The following is a 20,102-nucleotide window of genomic DNA, read 5'->3' as shown; positions in this document are numbered from 1 at the left end:
AAGAAAAACTCTGGGTTTACCGAAGAAAACCTGCTCCCGACCAGGTTAGGTTCACAGAGTAAGTCACCATGGTAACTGACTCTGAGTATAAGTTACCTCTCTTTCAGAAACGGGCTTGACTTACTCTGCTTTCTCGGGTTTGACACACCTCCCATTCTGAAACGGAAAACCCAGAGTTTCCCTCATTTCAGGGTTAACATACTCAGAGTTTTCACTTAACCTCCTTTCTGAAACAGCCCCCTGGTTAAAGCTGGTAGACCACATTGGCTGAGCAGGTGGGGATCTAGTTGAGCTGGTTAACTTGACTACTTTAGGTTGCTCTGACCTGGTTTCTCCAGCAGGGGTGCTCATATTCTCCTTCCAAAGACAGTCAGTTTAACCTCCTGCTCTGTGGCCTGGTGTCTGGCAGGGCCCGGTTTTTAGCGACACATTCTTGGAAGATTTGAATTTAGATTTACACTAAATTGATGCACTAAGGGAGTCCATGACCATATTAAACCCAATAAATCAAACATGAAAATATGATACTGATGTCTTCACAGCTCCCTTGGAGGGACTGACCATTGGTACGATGAAATCACTGCAGTGTTTTGTGAACCTTGAACCTGTGAGTCACAAAGACACAAACATCCTGATTGCTGTAATGTAGGTTACACTACTAGGCCAGATATGCCATTGAACTGTTGGTGTGTTTGTCAAGGGTGTGTGTGTGTGTAAAATGATTCATGCTGACTCAAAGTTTGAGCAGCAGACAGAGCGGCTGGCATCTTGAGGAGGTTTATCAGAAAGCTGTGTACCTACTGAATTACTGAGTCACAAAGCAGGCTGGTATTGAGACAGAGTCATAAAAGAGCCATCTGATAAGCTTTAATAAAATCTAGACTGCATGGCCTCTGGAAAAGACGGCCTGCTCCACACATACAGCTGAGAGGGCCAGCTATAAATTAGGGTGTACTCACATAGGCGATCTGAACCGTGCCCGGTTGCATTTGACCCGAAAAGTCTGGTTCGCTTGACTAGTGTAATTGCTTAACTGTCCCTGGCCCGCTTGGAAGAGATTGCATTATACGCTATCGTTCAATAGTTTGGGGTCTATTCAGCTACTATTCAGCAAGGGCATGTTAAATTGATTAAAATTAAAAGTAAAAACTTTTACATTGTTAAAAGAATTCTATTAAAAATGCTGCTCCTTTAAACTTTTAATGACTGGAGTAATGATGCTGAAAATTTAGATTTGCATGACGGAAATAAATTACATCTTAAAATATATTCAAATAGAAAACAATTATTTTAAATTGTAATTATATTTAACAATATTTCTGTTTTACTATATCTTTGTAAAAAATAAATAAGCATATATAGACTTGAAGGAGATCCCTGTTAATGATTATTTTGGCAGAAACTGTGGTTACAACAGTCAATTTTAAGGGTGCCGCAACTTTCATCAGGTTATAATCATGGTGTATGTATTTCGTAAATTCCTGAGTACTTGCAGTCATTAATGATCAGAGCACAACCACCGTGTTTAAAGCATGATTCATTCATTGTGAATGAACACACGCAATTCTCTTTTATTCTCTCCAGTTACAGTTTTGCAATCCTGAAGAATATGACTTAAGATTTCCATTACGCTGAGTGAAACCCATTTTCCTTTTCTACTTTTCCAAAACTCATCAAGACTGCACAGTCTTGCGCAACATAAATAAACAATTGATCCATGTCAGTGATTCTGAAACAAAGCAATGGATTTAAACATAAAATGGGATTGCCAAAACTAGTTTATTATCATTCACACACTCTTTTTCTACAAAGGGTGGTTCATTTTCTTGTCTAGAGATGATGTGAATTATCATGCATCATTCCATTGTTAAATAACCGTTCTTTAGACATTTATTTCTCATTATTCCCAATGGATTTTTTTTATGTACAGTTACACATTTTATATATTGATTTCTGCCTGCCTAAATTAAACAAAAAAGTATGTATATATAGAATAGTATGCACTATGGCATGCTATATTGACCACGATATGTTATGAATTGATTATTTTGTACTTTTAATCCAAGTTTGTTGTGAAAATACATTTTGTGTTGTGAGAATAAATATTCTTTTTGACAATCCGATCAAATCAAGAAAGAGTTAAAAAATAGTAGATACTGTTAGTGGTTCATTTGCTGGAAATGAAAGGTCAAGTTAAGCACATTGCATTGTGGGATACAGTAGTGTGGAGTGTTCTCTTTTGCATCTAGTGCACAATATAAATAATATATAGTGTAGAAATGGTACAAGTAGTAAGGCAGTCTGCTATTCCCGACCATAGCCTCTCTTTCTCTCTCTTTCGCAGCTGGTGGATCTGTTTGGAGGCAGACGGTTGCCATGGTGCGGTTGCCATGCGGCTGGTGTCTGACTCAGACAGGCCCACACACTGTCAGTAGGAGGACAAGAGGTGAATCACTATGCTGGACGTGTGTGATGGAGGCCACCATGCCGTTCACAGCTCCATCTGTACAACACTTACACGGTTTCTGATCAGTCCTGCCATATTCTTATCTGTATCGCACCGCTGTGTAAAATCTGTCCTCCGTTAGCATAACACTAACGGTCTAGCAAGCCTATTAGCGGATTTTGGCAGGGAATTCATTTACTGAACGTATTTTTGGCCATTTTCACTGACACTCTCGTAGTGTGAAGTTTTACTGTATTGTGAATCATTGTTACGTTTTTTTATGGTAAAGCGATATATGGTGCTGACACTGTTGAGTGAAGTAGCGTTTATGAGGTCAAGAGCTGTAAAGTTGACAGTTTCCCGTTATGGGTTTTAACAGCTGAAACATAATATTCACTTTCCTTGTGAAGTACAACTGAAGTAGCCTACTACTGGAATAAATAAAGTTAATGATACTGTATGTCAAGATTATGTATGATACACTTTGTCCCATGACCTAAAAAAAAGCATTAGAGAACCGCATGTTTTTTTCTTTTTTTGAGAACTAAAGATATGTTAGATAAACGTTTCCTCCCTAAAAATTGGCATTTTAGACCGAGATGTCTTCAGAAGGATAGATAGATAGAATCCTGTTACTCAATTTATTGTAAGAAAATATGATAGTGTGCGGGATTTCGGGATTGCTAATTAAGAAAATATGATCAAACAAATCGTTTTAGTCTTTAATTTCTGGCAAATGTAAGTTTATTAGTAAACAAACATTTTGTCCCAAACTAGCTTCTAAGGTGATGATAGCTTAATTTCGTAAAGATGCGGAAAGAAACCTTTCTGCTGTATGTATTTTTGATCTGTGTAAATTTCATCTGTTTAATGTTGTTATTTAATGTTTATTGGTTAAAAAAAAATTGAAGGCTGGCAATCAACATTTTCTAAAGGTAAGATTTAGAAGAAACTGAAGAAAGCTGAAGAAACTTCAGCGCCTCCAACTATCCAAACCATTTAGGTATTTTAGTGTAAATACTCATTCTACGGCAGTCGTTCTCTAAAGTTTATCAGCTCATGTGATTTTAAGAGTAATTTAGGAGCAAGTTGGCGGTTTAAATTCCCTGTATGGCATGCTAAAATGTTGGAGGAGAGGCCATCTGTCTGCTCTGTTTATTTTGATACTCCTTCATGCTGTAAGATTGAGTCAGTCTCACGTAGGATGGAAAGAACGGAAAGGAGGAGAGTCACTACACTGAACTAATCGTAACTCACTGTGGAGGTGCACCTGCAGGGTCTGTGTGTAAAACTGTTGACTCATGGGTAAAACATCCAGTCTTACGCTGGTTATGATGCATGAGCGCTTCCACACTGACAGAGCAAAGAAAGGCGTCAATTTTGGAAGACCATCAGCTGTTGCTTTGGATTTTAGGATTTTCTTCTGAATCCCACCCCTCTGGCTCATGAAGTGATATATTAAGTGTTCCAAATTCTTTCCCGGGATGTAGATTTGTCCAAGGATGATATCATGTGCTCTTGGATGAACTAGTACAATGAATTATGCACTCACTGTCTTGTGTAGCGCTAAAGTAGTGTGACCAGGCGTCCTATTTTTTTTTATTTTTATAATTAATGTGCTAGATATTGTTGATTAAAAATTACTCCTGATTTTCCTTCAGAAATCATTCTAATAAGCTGATTTGGTGCTCAATTATTATTGTTAACTGTTAGTTCTCTGCTATGCAAATAAATGCATAAGTGCACATGATGTAAATAATTTAGCTGAAATTATAAGTTGAAATATTAGAGAAGCCTTTGTAACCTACATGCTATTGTAAGAGGATGCACAGTGGTTTGCTTGATTTGTGGTCTTCTCATTTGGAGCTGTGGGATGGACACTCTTATCTAAGCTTTTAGCATTAGAAATTCCCGTAAGTTACGAAAGCAGCACTGGCCAGACGTAGAGCAGACATAACAAGGTCTGGATGGGTGAAACTGTTTACATTCTCATCCCAAACAGGATGCACTGGTGTCCTCGCTCTTTCCATCTCTCTTTCTCTCTCACATGTCTGCTTGACAGCAAGTCAAGACTTTGCTGCAATATAATCTATTCAACTCTTTAATATAAGTACCACATTCCAGCGTTTAAGCTTGAAAATGACACATGCTTAATATAATAACTTGGTGCTATACTGTAAGTGCAAATGTTATGGAAATATATGGAAAATGCATTAATAATCCTGCAGCAGCACAGAAAACTGAAAATTATATTGTCATCTGAGCTTTTCCTCTGACTGTATTCATTTATTTTATTTGAGTAGAGTACCAACAGAACAAAGAAAAACACACAAGAACAACCTAGGAGTTTAATAGACAAACAAGACCTCTTTCTATCTGCTGTGTATGGATGGATTTTGACTTTCCTCTCTGCTCTGTTTATCCTAACATATAAAGCTCAGATATCCTTGTATGCTTATGGCTTTTTACTCTTGTATTTCTCCATTCCCTTTCCCTCTTATCTCACTCTCTCTTTCCACACTTTCCCCTCCTTCTCTGCCTGTTCCGTCCTTTCCGTTCCATCATCCAGTGTCTTCCCATAGCTCCAGTTACGTTAATCCATGGTGATGTTCGTGTTCAGCAGGAGCCCCAGATGCCTGAGAGCTGCACTTGAGCTCTAGAGCTCTTCATTGGGCTCCAGTCTCTCCTCCTCCTGCCCCCCTCAAAACACATCCGGCCACAGGACACAAATAACTACATGCAGCTCTCAGTAATGATACATAGTGGACCCAAAGCTGGAATTACAGCACTTGGAGGGGGGGATTGTGCCCTCTGCTCCCCTGCTGGGCCTGTCTCTCCAAGTGAGGAGTAGTTTGGAAATCTGAAATAGAGAGAAGCAGGGGAAAAGAGAGAAACAAACAGATACAAATTATCTCCACCCCCTTCATCGACCCTCCACATCTCCCATTCTAGATATTTCTTGGACCACAGAGGAGATTTTGCACACAAAACAACATTCACATGCAGTGTTGTGCAGTAAAGCCATGGCCAACAAATAAATGGAACATTTTCAGTGTTTTATTCAGGTTGATGACGTATGCCACACATGGACATTAAATTCACACAACACTGTAGATTTGCACAATGCTCTGTTTATGTTCACACAGTAAAAAACAAATTGTCAGAAAAACAAGAAAAGACATTTGGTAAAATTTAACATATGAAAATTGTTTTAAAATGTGCAATTTTTGGTACTTTATGTTCTAATAGATTATTATATTTATAATTCTAACTGTATATATAATTGTATAAAATACATAATTTTCATATTTCTAATTATAGAATTAAGATTTTAAAATGATTAGAATTTTAGTATCATTATTTTTGATAATTAATTTATATATTGTATTTTATTATGTTTATTATATATATATATATATATATATATATATATATATATATATATATATATATATATATATTTATATATATATTATACATTATTTGTTATAATATATTATTTGTAAAATTATTATAATTTCAATATCGTTATAAATTTAATTCATAATTATAACGTTTCAGGTTACACGTCACCATGGTTCCCTGAGAAGGGGAACGAGACACTGTGTCCTCTAGAGCAGTGGTTCCCAAACCTATCCTGAAGGACCCCCAACACTGCACGTTTTCTTTGTCTCCCTAATCAAACACACCTGATTCAACTCATCAGCTCATTATCACATGGGTTAATGAGCTGATGAGTTGAATCAGGTGTGTTTGATTAGGGAGACAAAGAAAACGTGCAGTGTTGGGGGTCCTTCAGGACAGGTTTGGGAACCACTGCTCTAGAGGACACTATCGGGAACGCCTGGCAGGCCTAAAGGTCTGCCTGAGTCAGAACAGAGCGTGGAGGACCCAAAGAGAAGGTATCCCAGTAATGGGGAAGGTACCTCGCCACGTTAGACCCTGCAGTCGGGGGATCATCCCGAGCTCTCTCCTGAAAGCAGAGGACCGAACCCCGAAGGGGAGGCCAAAACTCGAAACTGCATGCTTATGGGGCCCGAGTGGGGGAGGCAGTTTCTACTTTGCTTCTTACACAAGGGAGCCGCCTGCTTAAGAACCCACTATAGGGGAGACAGCTACAACCTTGCGAATATACTAAAGTTTGCATTACAAGCGAACTGCCAACTTAATAAACCCCAAACACTGGGGGATGCAGTTACTACTTCATAATTGAGCCACCTACTTAATGGACCCACATAAGTGGGGGGCAGCTACTATGAGGGAACTTTCTACTTAGGAAACCCCAATTCTGGGGGAGCAGCCTCACCTCATATTGCACCTCACCCACATTCTCACAAAAGTTCCTTACCGGACCTAAGTTCAGTTTCATAAAAACCTCTGTCAGCCCCCAAAGTTGCTGCTACTTACATGTTTCAAGTGATAAGCCATATTTGAGTTTGATGAATGATAGGCGAATGTTTCGATTTCATGACGTTAACGATCTGTCCGTTACAGCCTGCGTGATTTCGCCAATTCCTGGAATTGTTTTTTTTTTCTGTGACTAAACAACAAATACAATTTTGGTCAACCAAGCCTCTTCTAGTCAACTAACGGTTTGTCGACCATTATGGGGCAGCGCTAGAAAGAAGAGAGAACAGATAAAACAAAGCTCCTTACCTGCCTCTGTAGAACATTTTGCGAATACATCCTACACAGCACATCCAGCCTCTTCGAAGAGTCGAAGGTCACCCAAACTCACGTCCGACATCCGTAGAGAATAGGGACAATGTGAACTTAGCTTTTCATTGAGAAATCCTCACAAAACGCGCATTCAGCTTCGTCGAAAGCACGTCCTGAAAACGCTTGAGTTTCTTCATGATATTCACGTTCACATGTATGCAAACAAATGGATCCTGATGACAAAGAAAATTTTACACCAGTAGTGACATCACGGACATCGTCGGCCAATGACATTGTCGCGTTTTAAACGCGTGCTTCAGACACCGGTCACACTGGAGGCTTTCGCCATAGTGTCCTCTAGAAGATACAGTGCGAGTTCCCATTCGAAAGGGAATGAAGTTAAATGTTATATTTAGTTCATTGTAATTGCTGAGCTAAGTAAACCTCAAATTCAGCTATATACTGTATATGATCAACAAACCTCAGGTTTATTGATCAATCTAGTCTGTTTTTCTGGGTCTTTCAAGGTTTTGGGCACTTGTTAGCTGGTTAGGCTGGTAGATCTCCTGGCTGCCAACTAAATCAGCTGAACACCTGCTTGTCCAGGCTAGTAGACTAACTAAATCATAAACCAGCTAAGACTAGTAAACCAGTTTAGGATAAATACATTAATATACTGTACTTTTATCAAGCAAACAAGAAACTTCAGTGGCAACCGGTCCGGTCACTAATTATTTTTTTAGTTTTACAGCCAAATCGCACAATGTCTTTTTGTTGAAGGATCTTTACAACAGCTCAGTTGCAGTGTGGGTTTGTGGAAACCGAAGTCAGTATTTCAACAGGACTGAATGAGTGAGAATGTTGGTTTTCAGGGTGCTGCTGGGGTTTTAATGACTGTTTTTGTGCAATGTCTGGCAGTGCTCAGTGTTCTCAGGTGGAGTTTAACCAGCCTTGTGTCACAGCAGAAAAGGTTTTTGGAGACAGGTGGTGTGGGATGGAGGTGTTCTATCCCTGTTTCCTCGAGAACAGAGACGCCCTGTGTTTCAGCAGCATCTGGACAAAATCAAACTAGGCCATACAGTGAGAGACCGAGGGCCTGAGAGAGTGTGAGGCCTCCACTTCCTTACAAATGGCTGCCGCTTTGCCACGGCCACTGTAGGTAAAGCATAGTTCAACAGGAAATTGAATTATAAGGGGCAGAAATCATTGCTCTGTGGCTAAACGCTTCACCATGTTTTGTCTGCGGATGTATTAAAAAGCATGGCAGAACATGTTTTTGGACAGTCAGTGAGAAATGTCAGACTGAAATGTTAGCTTTAATCCGAGGCAGACGTCGATTGTTTAATGATTTCCCAAACATGGTCTCGCATAGCAGATTAATTGCGCTGATTTTTTGGCTCTGCACTGTACCACATAAAGAGAAGGAGACATTTTCCCACAGTCTTGTATAACACCGGCCTATACAATTTCCACATGACAGCTACATGTGAGAGGCCTATCATTAAGCCAAGCACTATTTCCATGTTCACTGTCTCTAAATGTCAACATCTTTGGATTCTCAAGGCAGTTCTTTAACAATGACAGCTGTCAAATCTTTACGAATTAGAATGTCACGTTCAGCCTCCTGTTTGTCTCCTCCTGTTGTCATGGATACCGAGATTTCACAAAGCATCTCGTTCTTTGGAAGGTTTCCTGAGCACATCATGTGAAAATTATAATTTTTTTAGCTAAATAATATTAAGCTTAATAAATGAATGACGACAATACAGGAACTGTTTCCTTGCATAGTGTTTATTTTAGAGTAAATCAACAGTCCAGAGATAATTGTACATGTCTATAATGTGTTTATCCCAAGACATTTTTCAGGTTGTCATCCACTGTTCTACATCTGTATGCCTTCCTTAAAGGAATTATTCACCCACAAATACATTTTGACATAATTTACTTACCCTCATGCCATTCCAACCTGTATTTTTGCTTCTGTGGAACACTAAAGAAGATATTTTGAAGAATGTTTCAAAAGCAAAACATTTTGTCCATACAGGGCAATAAAAGTCATTGGGTTTCAAAACAACATTTGACTTGGACATGGATTAACATATGGAAACATTTTTCCACCCAAATTTTACAGTTACATTTGCGTTGGACCTAAAATTGTTTATTTTACTAAAAATAAATAAAAATTTCCATAAAATGGGATGAAGGCATGTCATGCAACCTGTCATTTGATGGATGAATTTGTGGCAAATACCACAGAGTTTGACTGGATGCATAGCCTGTGATGTCAACAATATCTTCTTTAAAAAGCTGATAACTATAAAGATTGTTATAGTTATCGTCCTTGGTGTGAACTGGCCTTTAGTCTGTTTATTTTCTGTCCACAATTATATGCTTGGTTGCATTTTATTATTTGCATTGTTTATGCAACTCATGTTTGAAAACCACTGTGTCAGAGTCTGTCTGCACTGTTCATTCAACTTTTATTTCAAAGGAGCAAGGAAAACATTCTTTCTAAACTTTCTGAATAAGGTGGTGTATCTCTTAACAGCCAGGCAGACATTAGTTATTCGGAGAGTAGAAAGGGTTGTCCTATCCTTGACTTGTGTGAGCCCTTTTCCCGAATACTGAATGAGAATTGAAGCGCATTTGCCTAATCAGCAGAAATCAGACCGTGTTCACCCACAGCTGCTGCGCGCTGCATGCAGAAGAGACCAGACTGGGTTTGCTCGCCTTAAATCAAAGCAAAGTAAGACGCTTTTGTCTTTTGTATGTCTTTCAGCCCTCTGACTGGCTCACTTTAATCTGATAACCTGATCAAGACCTGCCTCTCACTTTAATGGAAGACTTGGATCATCTCCCAAGGCACCCTGGGATTTGTAGTCAGCACTCCTTTGACATCGTCTTTGAAAGTTGCTGTTGTCCCCAGACTTCCTCTGCACGGTAACAGGATGAGGTTAATGAATAGCAAAGTGAATTAGTCCCAGTGGATACGGATTCCCTATTGGGTTGCTTCTCTCATTCTCTCTTCCTCACTCACACACAAGCAGAAACACCTTCTCTTTTGTACCACTCAACTGTGCAGTAGATTGAGACACGTTGTGGTCCCAAAGAGGCTGATTACTCTAGCTGTAACCCAGGAGATGACTCTGTCCTCGGCCAAGTGACAGGAAGTTGGGAAGGGGGCCACTAGCTAATTAATTACAAGTGAGCTTGTGGGAATATGGAGCCTAAATGCAAGTCATCTCCCTAGGTGAGTGTGTGTATGTGTGAGAGAAGTGTGTGTTATTAACACACAGGTCCCTGTGAAGGGATGCAGTTAACAGTTTGAGCCCAGGGCATCTTGCAAACCAGTGGCTGAGGGGGTTCCGGAGCAAAGCTGTGCTCTGTAAATTATGCAGATGCCAGATGTACCGCAGCTTGCTTCCTGTTTAACCTTATTCTCGTGACGTCCTTTATGCTTTATAATCTTCTGTTGATAGTTAACCCTCCACTGGCAGAGTTTTCAAAGACCAAAAATAAGCACTTTTAACCCTCTACTGCACACCTTTTAGTCTTTTGGGGATATTTACTTGATAATATAGTCAATAACTTTATACATTTTTGACCACCCCTCCAAAATATTATTTTGTTGATTTACTATATTAAAGTCAAGAAAAAGTTAACAAGAAAGGGGAACAATGATGCAAGGACATTCCAGCAGTCATGTGATTATATGATAGATACTTATTTTTCCTCCATTCATGAATTTCTTTGGAAAAAAAAAGGCAGATTTGTTAATAATTCAGATATTGTTGTTGGGGCTATAGATTTCAGAAACCCTTGTTATTACTGACACTGATGGCAATTAAATGAACTGCAGCCAGTAACTTAATGCTTGTGCACACATAACATTCAAGAGAGCGAACATGATTCAATGACATGATATGCTCATGACAAAGAAATGTTCCGTTCTTTGCTAAGAAGAAGAAGATCCAATTACTTTTGCAGCGATATGCTGTTAATGAACATCCCGGCGCTGTAGATGAATATGTAAATATGTGCTGCACACTTTCCTCTCACTAACAAAATAAACACAACAAAAATTACAGTGGTGAGAAAACAGCAGTTAAGAAAGCATCTGATCATAGCGATGTGGAATCGTTTGCAGAAGAGGTAATTCAAATTACACTTTTATGATAGTTTGATTATATAGTATAGATTATTTAGTATATATTTGAGATTATAGACTATATAGATCTGGCTATGTGAGACTCTAGTTTGAATTAATCCTTTTCTTTGCATGACACATTGACATTACAGAATAGCTATTTTGGCATTATTCTGAACAACACTTAGCATTAGTTTCATGTGTCATAGAATGGAAGAGAGGCTCATGGGAGCGTGTGTAAACATCACATCCGGGAAAGTCCTTCACGTAAAAATCAGTCTACAGGCTTTCATAGACAACATAAGATGTCAGGCAAGGTATATTTTTTTTTAAAGTTTCTCTATAAGCTGTTCACACATTGGCAATAAAAAAGAGACAATACATGAAAATTCTTACATATAGCTCCTTTACAGTTATATGTTTTAAAATATTTACTAAATAATGTAAATAATGATTTTTACTGCATTAAAAATCCCTAATTAAACAATTATATTTTTCCTATATACATGTTTTTATAGCAATTGCACAAAGGCAGTTGACGGTAGCCATTGACTTCCATAGTAGGAAAAAAATTGTATGGAAGTCAATGGCTACCGTCAACTCTCTGGTTACCAACATTCTCCAAAATATCTTCTTTTGTGTTCAACAAAAGAATGAAACTCATACAGGTTTGAAACAACTTGAGGGTGAGTAAATGATGAAAGAATTTACATTTTAGGGTGAACTATCCCTTTTTGCAACAAAATCATATTTTCTTGGGTTGGCCAAAAGTGGAAAAAATCAATGATACATTATCAGAGAAATGTTCTTTTTTTTTTCAGAGGTGGACAAAGTACATAACTTCCTTACTTGAGTGAAATTACAGATACTACTGGTCAAATATTACTCCGTTACAAGTAAAAGTTGTAAAGACCGATTTTTACTTAAGTAAAAGCACAGAAGTACTTGTTTTTAAAAGTACTTAAGTATCAAAAGTAAATGTCAATGCATTGTTTTATTATTGTTGCATTGTTGTGTGTAATAGTTACAGTACCTTATGCCTCTGAATCTATGCCTGCCTTCCCTCATATCAATATCACATTTATTTCTAGAACACAGTTCCAGTAGTGGGATTGAATGTGAGATTGAATAAGTGCACTCAATAACGTCCACAATGGTTTCGGACACCTGTTCCCTCAAATAGTGCCCTATTTAAAGTTTTTTGGCTTTTAGTATGAATATGTTAACCTTACTGTTATCTATAAGCTAGTGTGCACCAGAACAATGACAAAATTTGCATTTAGAAGACCAAACCCAACGTTGAAAATGAAAATCAGGTTGATGTCAGAATCCAACGCCGGATTGACATTAATCTCCAACGTCGGACAGATGTTGTATTGTGGTTGAAAACGAAAATCGGGTTGACGTCAGAAACCAACATCAGTCGGGTTCTGACGTCAACCCGACTTTCATTTCCAACCAAAATGCAACCCCTGCAACCAAAAGCATCCCCTGACTGACATTACTACTTTCTACTCAAGGACCTTGACAGAATTGTAGTGGAGTAAAAAGTACGATATTTATCTTTCAAATGTAGTGAAGTTAAAGTAAAAAGTTTCCAGAAAAAATAATACTCAAGTAAAGTACAGATACTCAAAAAGTGTACTTAAGTACAGTACTCAAGTAAATGTACTTTGTTACTGCCCACCTCTTTTTTTAAAATGAAAATCTAAAAGCTCTACTGTATTTATTTGCTCTATTGCTTTGTGAAGACTAAACAAATGAAGTTGGCTCTCAGTTTATTAGATTAATTTCTGTTCATATGCTCTGTGGAAGCTTTCAAAAGCAAAATAGAGACCTACCATCTTTCCTATTTTCGAGAAAGGCACAAAGAAAGGCAGTCCTTGGTGCATAGTACAAATAAATACATGTGAACACACACAGAGATAGATTTTATGCAGACTGCCACACTAGTCCTTGGCGCACAGTTCTAATACATGCATGCTCGAAGGCTTGTCACTCTTCTTGTTGTGGTTGGTGTCTCAGAGTGTGCTTTGATGAGAGTTAATCTTCTGATTCTCACACACATATGCTCCTCAAATCTCTACTATACAGCCTCCTGCTGTGGCACCAGACTGTGTGTGTGTGTTTATGTGGTTGTATGCAGGTGTCTGCTGTCTGTACAGGTGTTTCATTATTGATCATTAGTAAAACTGCAGGATAAAGTAAAATAAAGTCATTTTTACAACTTAAAAAGTTTTAAACCTCAAGGAAACAAACAAATATGTTAAAACTCAAGATATTATTAGTGACCCAGTGGTCAACATGTTCTTTTTTCACACAGGTCACATACATTACCGTTCAATAGTTTGTAGTCAGTAAGCTTTTAAACAAAAAACATTAAACCATCCTGCAAGTTTCATAGCTTAAAACATCATCCTACATTTGCATATGAGTCATGACTTCCTCCCGATCAAGACGAATACATCATCACACCATAAGCCCCGCCTACTGGCATTCAGTGGCTTAAATGGCTGACATTTTCCTACACTGGATATGATCGTTGCGTTGTGTCAAAAGCAAATAGAACGCATTATAATCACTGATGCTGTCTACACTGGATACAGTATACAGATATATACTAACAGTGGCCATTTACTGACAAGCCTTTTAGGAGCCATCCCTTAATCCTCTGGGGTCAACTTTTATTTGTGTACACTCACAATAACAACAAAACTTTGTGCTTTTGTAAAATAAAAAAAAATAAAAAAAACAGGGTGCGCTTTCTCAGTCTCTGTGAACTTCTTTCTGAAATGCGTCACAAAAATGTACTGACACTCTGTGTATACTTGCCTCACCTCGATAAACAAAGCATCAAGCTTCATCAGTTTCCTTGCTTTTCATCGTTTTTGGGAGAAGACACGCTGTGAGAAATAAGTCTTAAATTTACCTTAGAAGAAGAACGTGATGCGTTCTTGATGCAGCTTGATCCAGCAGAGAATTTTTTTCTGACGAGTAAGTCATTTGTTCTAATATTAGTTAACTTTCAACATTACTTAAACTTGTACACATTTTAGTAGTTGGACTTTCCCCAAACTATATTGCTAGATTTAATGGCATAGTTTACCCAAAAATGAAAATTACCCCATGATTTACTCACCTTCAAGCCATCCTAGGTGTATATGACTTTCTTCTTTCAGATGAATACAATCGGAATTATATTAAACAATGTCCTGGTTAATCAAAGCTTTACAGTGAATGGCAGCCCAAAATTTGAAGTCCAAAAAAGTGCATTCATCCATCATAAAAGTAATCCACACGGCTTCGGTAGGGTTAATAGATAGATAGATTTGATTTGTCCTTGAGAGGAAATTTGTTTATAATAAAGGCCTTCTGAAGCGAAGCGTTTGTGTAAGAAAAAAATCTATATTTAAAACGTCATTAGCTATAATAACTAGTTTCCGGCAGGTGACCGTAGGCATAGTGCGCAATTCGGCTTGCACTATAAGAGTAACTCCTGACGCGATGTATGATGTCGGATGTAGGAGTATCATAAGCTTAGGGCTGTGCAACCAACTCAAACTCCTCTTCTCTTATATCGAAATCCCCCGACATTTCTCTTCTAATTAGTGACCAGTGTTTTGTTTTGCTCTATCCTCCGCGTATCATCATTGCCTCATGCGTCGGGTCAGAAGTCACTCTTCTGCTGCAAATCGATGCGTACAGTCATCTGCCGTAAGCTAGTTATTGCTAATTAAGTTTTAAATATAGACATTTTTCTTACAAAAACCCATCAAAGCAAATATCAGTTAATTGATTTATTAATTTTACAGTGACCACAGATGAGACCTGCTGACTTTCACATGATTCTATTCAAACTGTTTTTCTCTGAGAGAGGGTCATGTCAGCATGAAGGTTCAAAATAACCGTGTTTTTTTCACATATATATTTGTTTTGTGTGTGTGTGAAAAAAACTTTATTAACATTAAGTGAACCTCAAGGAACATAAAAAAAAAATCTATTTCATGACCCCTTTAATACTTTTATGTGGCACTAGAGATTGGAGCGGAAGATTCAGCATTACCACCAGAGGAATACATTACATTTTAAAATATAATAAAAGAGTAAACAGTTCTTTTAAATTGTAATAATATTTTACAATATCACTGTTTTACTGTTCTTTTAATCAAATAAATGCAGCCTTGCTAAGCATAAAAGACTTCTTTCAAAAACAGTACGGTAGTGTAAATGCCATGGGAGCTCCAGAGCTGGCGAGGGCAGCAGCGAGGCGAATGCTGTCACATGAGTTCTTTAGGGAGACAGAGGGGTCAAGGTTTGGATAACAATGACCCCGTTTTCTCTGATGTGTCTGCAGCTTCTGGCAATCACATTCTGCCATTTGCCTGTTGTTTACCGCAGCTAACATTTCTAGTCTATAATAATGGCCTGTTCAGTTTCTCTGTTTCTCAAGAGGGACTCTTCTTTTTCTACTATAAGCAGATGGAAAGAAACAGAAAGACAAAGATCCATTTTCAGCTCTTCTCTGCTCCCTCTTCATTATAATTTCCTGTGATAAGATGTAGACCATTCTGAATGGCCATTTTTAAAGGCAGAGTACATTTCAGGAGTCGCTAACTAGAAGCAGATCAGAAGATCTGGCCAATGGTTTGATGTGTGACGGATTCAAACACAGCTCTGTGTATTTGGAGACTGGGCTTAGGGGCGCTGGCTTAATAAAAATCCAAAGTGGACCCCAAAGACATATTCACACATACACACTCTTTCCCTTCATCATCACAGCTCTCAATGTATCGGTAACAAGGTTGAAATCCCTCTCCAACCCTCTTGGTTTTTGGTCTGTGGATTAAGAAGCTCCTTCACCGCAGCAGCTCATTCTTTAAAGGGGTAGTTCACCCAAAAATATAAATTCTGTCATCATTGACTCACCCTCATGTCATTCCAAATCTGTATGCATTTCTGTTGAACATAAAAGAAGATATTTTGTAGAATGCTGGTGACCAAACAGTTTTGTAGTATTTTTGTCCATTCAATGGAAATGAAAACTCTTTGGTTACCAGCATTCTTCAAAATGTCTTCTTTTATGTTCCACAATTTTCATTTTTAAGGTGCACTATCCCTTTAAACTAGAAACTCCTTCGGAGAGGGACCTGTCAGTCTTGTGAAAAACACAATTACCATAATTAGCATGTCAATTGATTATGCCTTCAGCCCTTCTACACTGTCATAATTTATGACAGCACAATATCTAATCGATTCAAAGATGAATGGGCGGCTGTGTCTCGTTACTGAAACTAAATTAATGCTAAATACATGCTGTCTGTTCTTACAGCCGATAAATGCTGCAGTTTGCTTTCAGGTCCTTTTGTGTCAACTGTCGGACAGATATACAGACTTCCTAAGTGCCGTGTAGAGCACTCTAGGACATTTTGTACTCATCTGTTACTCTATTTGTATGACAGTGTTTCCTCTTTGTGGATTGTGACCACTGAATCTGTCTTTCTACAGTGCTTGATATTAATGCAAACTGTTAGTCTTGTCTAAGAGCGGAAACTAGCTGTATTTTCCGCCAAGATGGAAGGTCTGGCGCTGGAGAGAGACTTGTCCACAGCAATCATCTCTGCACTATGGGGCATCACAGATGGCTCTCATTTTCTCCTCTCATCCCTTTGGCTCTGGGGAGGTGGATGCCTTCATTTAAGATGGACAGACAGCAAAAAAATATAAAAATGAAAATGATGTGTCCATGACCGTCTTGTCATCGTGTTCATTTATGTCTTTTGAAAATGAACAATAGGAAAAGAAGGTTTGGGGCAGAGGAAGGGAGGGCTAGGGTGCCATCTCAAGGTTTCCTTCTTGTTCTTTCTGTCGAAGCTGTTTGAGAGCTGCCATCTTCTGTCATTAGTATAAAATGAGGCCTTTTTAATATGAGTCAGGGTTATGAAAGACAGCTGGAATCATTTTTGCTTGATTTCTGTGTTCCTGAGGGACAGTGGGTGGCGTGAATATCTATCAGCGCTTTTCAGAGACTGAGCATCAATGAAAAAGATGACTTTGGCTACAAGTAGATTTGATGTTAAATCAAATTGTACCCTTTTTTATTAAAGCTTTATATGTTTTTCATTTAACTAAAGAGCATAACTATATATTCTCAAGGATTTGGACAAATGTAAGTCAGTTGAATCAGAAAAAAAGTGTTTGGAGGTGTGACCACTACCTCTTTCTCATGAACATTTAATTAAGTAGGCCCCTTCATATATTACCTATTTTATTTAGTAATAAAATATATGGAATGGTCGTAGATGATCTGTCCTTTTAAAAGTCAAACTAAAATGTGGCACAAGACACAGCCTGCAGTCAGTACAAACACAGTCTGTCCAGCCTTGCAGTTCTTTAAAGGATGGATCAGCTTGGCAGATCACCATCGTTCTCTTCTAGAGCCACCACAGGTCCCTCACCACATCTGCCCTCATCACAGGAGGTTTGTCTGGGGCTACAGGCGGGTCAGAAGGATCTAACTGGTACTGGGAGGGATAGCAGGCGTCCCTGGGGCCCAAGAAGGATCGGTGAGGATCGGATCATAAGAGATACTCACAGATGCCAGCTTGTTCATGGAGGGGGCATAGACTGCAACCACAACCCCCCTGGCATGACCATAGGCATTTTGAAGGGGCACCGAGCTGCTCCATCTGTTCCAGAGAATTGAGCTCTGTGTTCAGAGCAGAGAATGGAGCTTAACATGCCTATTCTGAGACACATCAGATTCCATCCCTCTGTCTTGCATGGCAGAATGCCAGTTTAGCACCAGGCCTGACAGACAGACCGTGACCGAGGGCGATGTCCTATGCTACTTGTTCACATGAATCTGCTAACAAGTTCACAGAGCAGTGAGGATTTGTTCGCTGTTGAAAGTGCTAAATACATCTTTGTTGAAAAGGCAAATGGACTAGGAATGAAAAACAAAGTTTTGTTAAAAATTTAAAGGAATTGTTCATCCAAAATTTTTAATCCTGGCATTATATGGTCAACCTCATTTTGTTCCAAAATATGACTCCTTTGTGGAGGTATATTTTTGAAGAATATCTGTTAATGAGACTAGCAATGTCTGATACGTAAATGATTCATTTTCAATAAATTGGTTGCTCTGGTTCACAAAACTGGACTGAATAATTCATTATCGAATCAGTCTGATCTTGTTTAATCATCCAGACCCACTGAAGTGGAAAATTATTTGAGAATACCTAACATTTTCTTGGTATGGACTGCTTTTATACAGCATGTGCATCTTTTTTTCATTTATTGTATATAAAGCGACAAATACATTATTTAAACTTTCTTCTTTTGTTTTCCCACATAAGATAGAAAGTCAAACAGGTTTGGAATGGGATGAATTATGATGAAATTTCTTCTTCTTTTTTATTTTTTATTTGTACTAAACTTTTAATTGAAAAATAAAAATAAAAATGCATGACACAATTGTATCAACAAGCTGATAAGTGACTGGCAATTTCAGCCCAGGCTCATTGGAAAAACGTACCTGGCAACATTTTTGCAAAACGCAAAATACGTTGCCTCGTGCACATTTCGAGATAGTTTCAAAGTGAAATGGCCAATGAGTGTGGAGCTAAAGCTTAATGCTCCATTTTAAAATAACGTACAGTACACCTACACTAATCCCTAAACCTAAACCTATCCGAAAGTGTAAACAACAGCAAATGTGACATACAAAATGTAATCGTAACCATGGCATTTTAGCTTGTTTTTGAACTCCTGTCTTTGAGCTCTTTTGTCGTGACTCGTCTTTCACGGGATTCATACCCGTGCTCACAGCTGAGCTACAGGAACAGCTTGGCTACGTCAGTAAAACTGAAAATATAATAATATAGCTGGTTAAGTGATGCAAACCCCAAAATTAAGTGTTTTGAGGTCATAACATGATTGTGCAAGGAGCCGCGTGAAAACAAGTATTTATTAATCCATAATCTGCCCCGTAATCATAATTGTGTGTGAAAACGATTAAAAGTGCCTCTCTAGTGTTCATTTCTGTTGGAAACTGCAGTCATGTGTACGTATTGGTACGTATTTTGCGTTTTGCAAAAATGTTACCACAGGTAGGCCACAATTCCAATTTAATTATTTTTACTTGAATAAAACACATTAAAATTAGAGTCTTTTAGTTGCTGCCATCTCTGATTTGATGACTATTCTGAGCCAGCCATCTTTAAACCCATATTTGCACACATATACTGTATGCATATGTGTAAAGATAAATGCACACACACACACACACACACACACACACACCTTTCAACTTCATCCAGGTCGACAGGATGGAGCATGTCGTGGCTTGGAATGTAATGGTAACAGAGAAAACAAAAAACATGTTCCTTTTTCCAGCCCGAGGTAATGAGTGTGTAACACCATTTACCACCCAGAAGCTCTGGGCTGTTTTTTTTATATATATATATATATATATATATATATATATATTTTTTTTTTTTTTTTGTAACTGTCAAAAATGACCTCAGTTTTAAGGTAGCTTTAAAGAAATATTTCAGTAATTACTGTGGGAACACATGAGTGTTTTTAAAAGGCTGTGACAGTTTCCCAAAGAACAGATGATTAACTATTTATGTTACAACATGAGCGGAGAGGAGGGGGGAAAGTAGGCTGTAGGGTCAGTTTAGGACCTGTTTTCGACTGAAATGTGATGGTTCAGGTTAAGTATTTTTCATAATTCCTACTGTCAAAGTATAATTATAAGATGCAGATGGGCCGAGTGCTATAGAAGAATATGTGTCTGTTAATGAGGTGCTCTTGATTTGTATTATTCTCTTAGTTTTGTTGTAGTTA

The sequence above is a fragment of the Abramis brama genome (genome assembly GCF_963993115.1).
Source record: "Abramis brama genome assembly, chromosome: 16".
In the NCBI taxonomy this organism is placed as follows: domain Eukaryota; kingdom Metazoa; phylum Chordata; class Actinopteri; order Cypriniformes; family Leuciscidae; genus Abramis; species Abramis brama.
The sequence above is the reverse complement of the archived record's forward strand: the minus strand, read 5'-3'. Positions refer to the sequence as shown.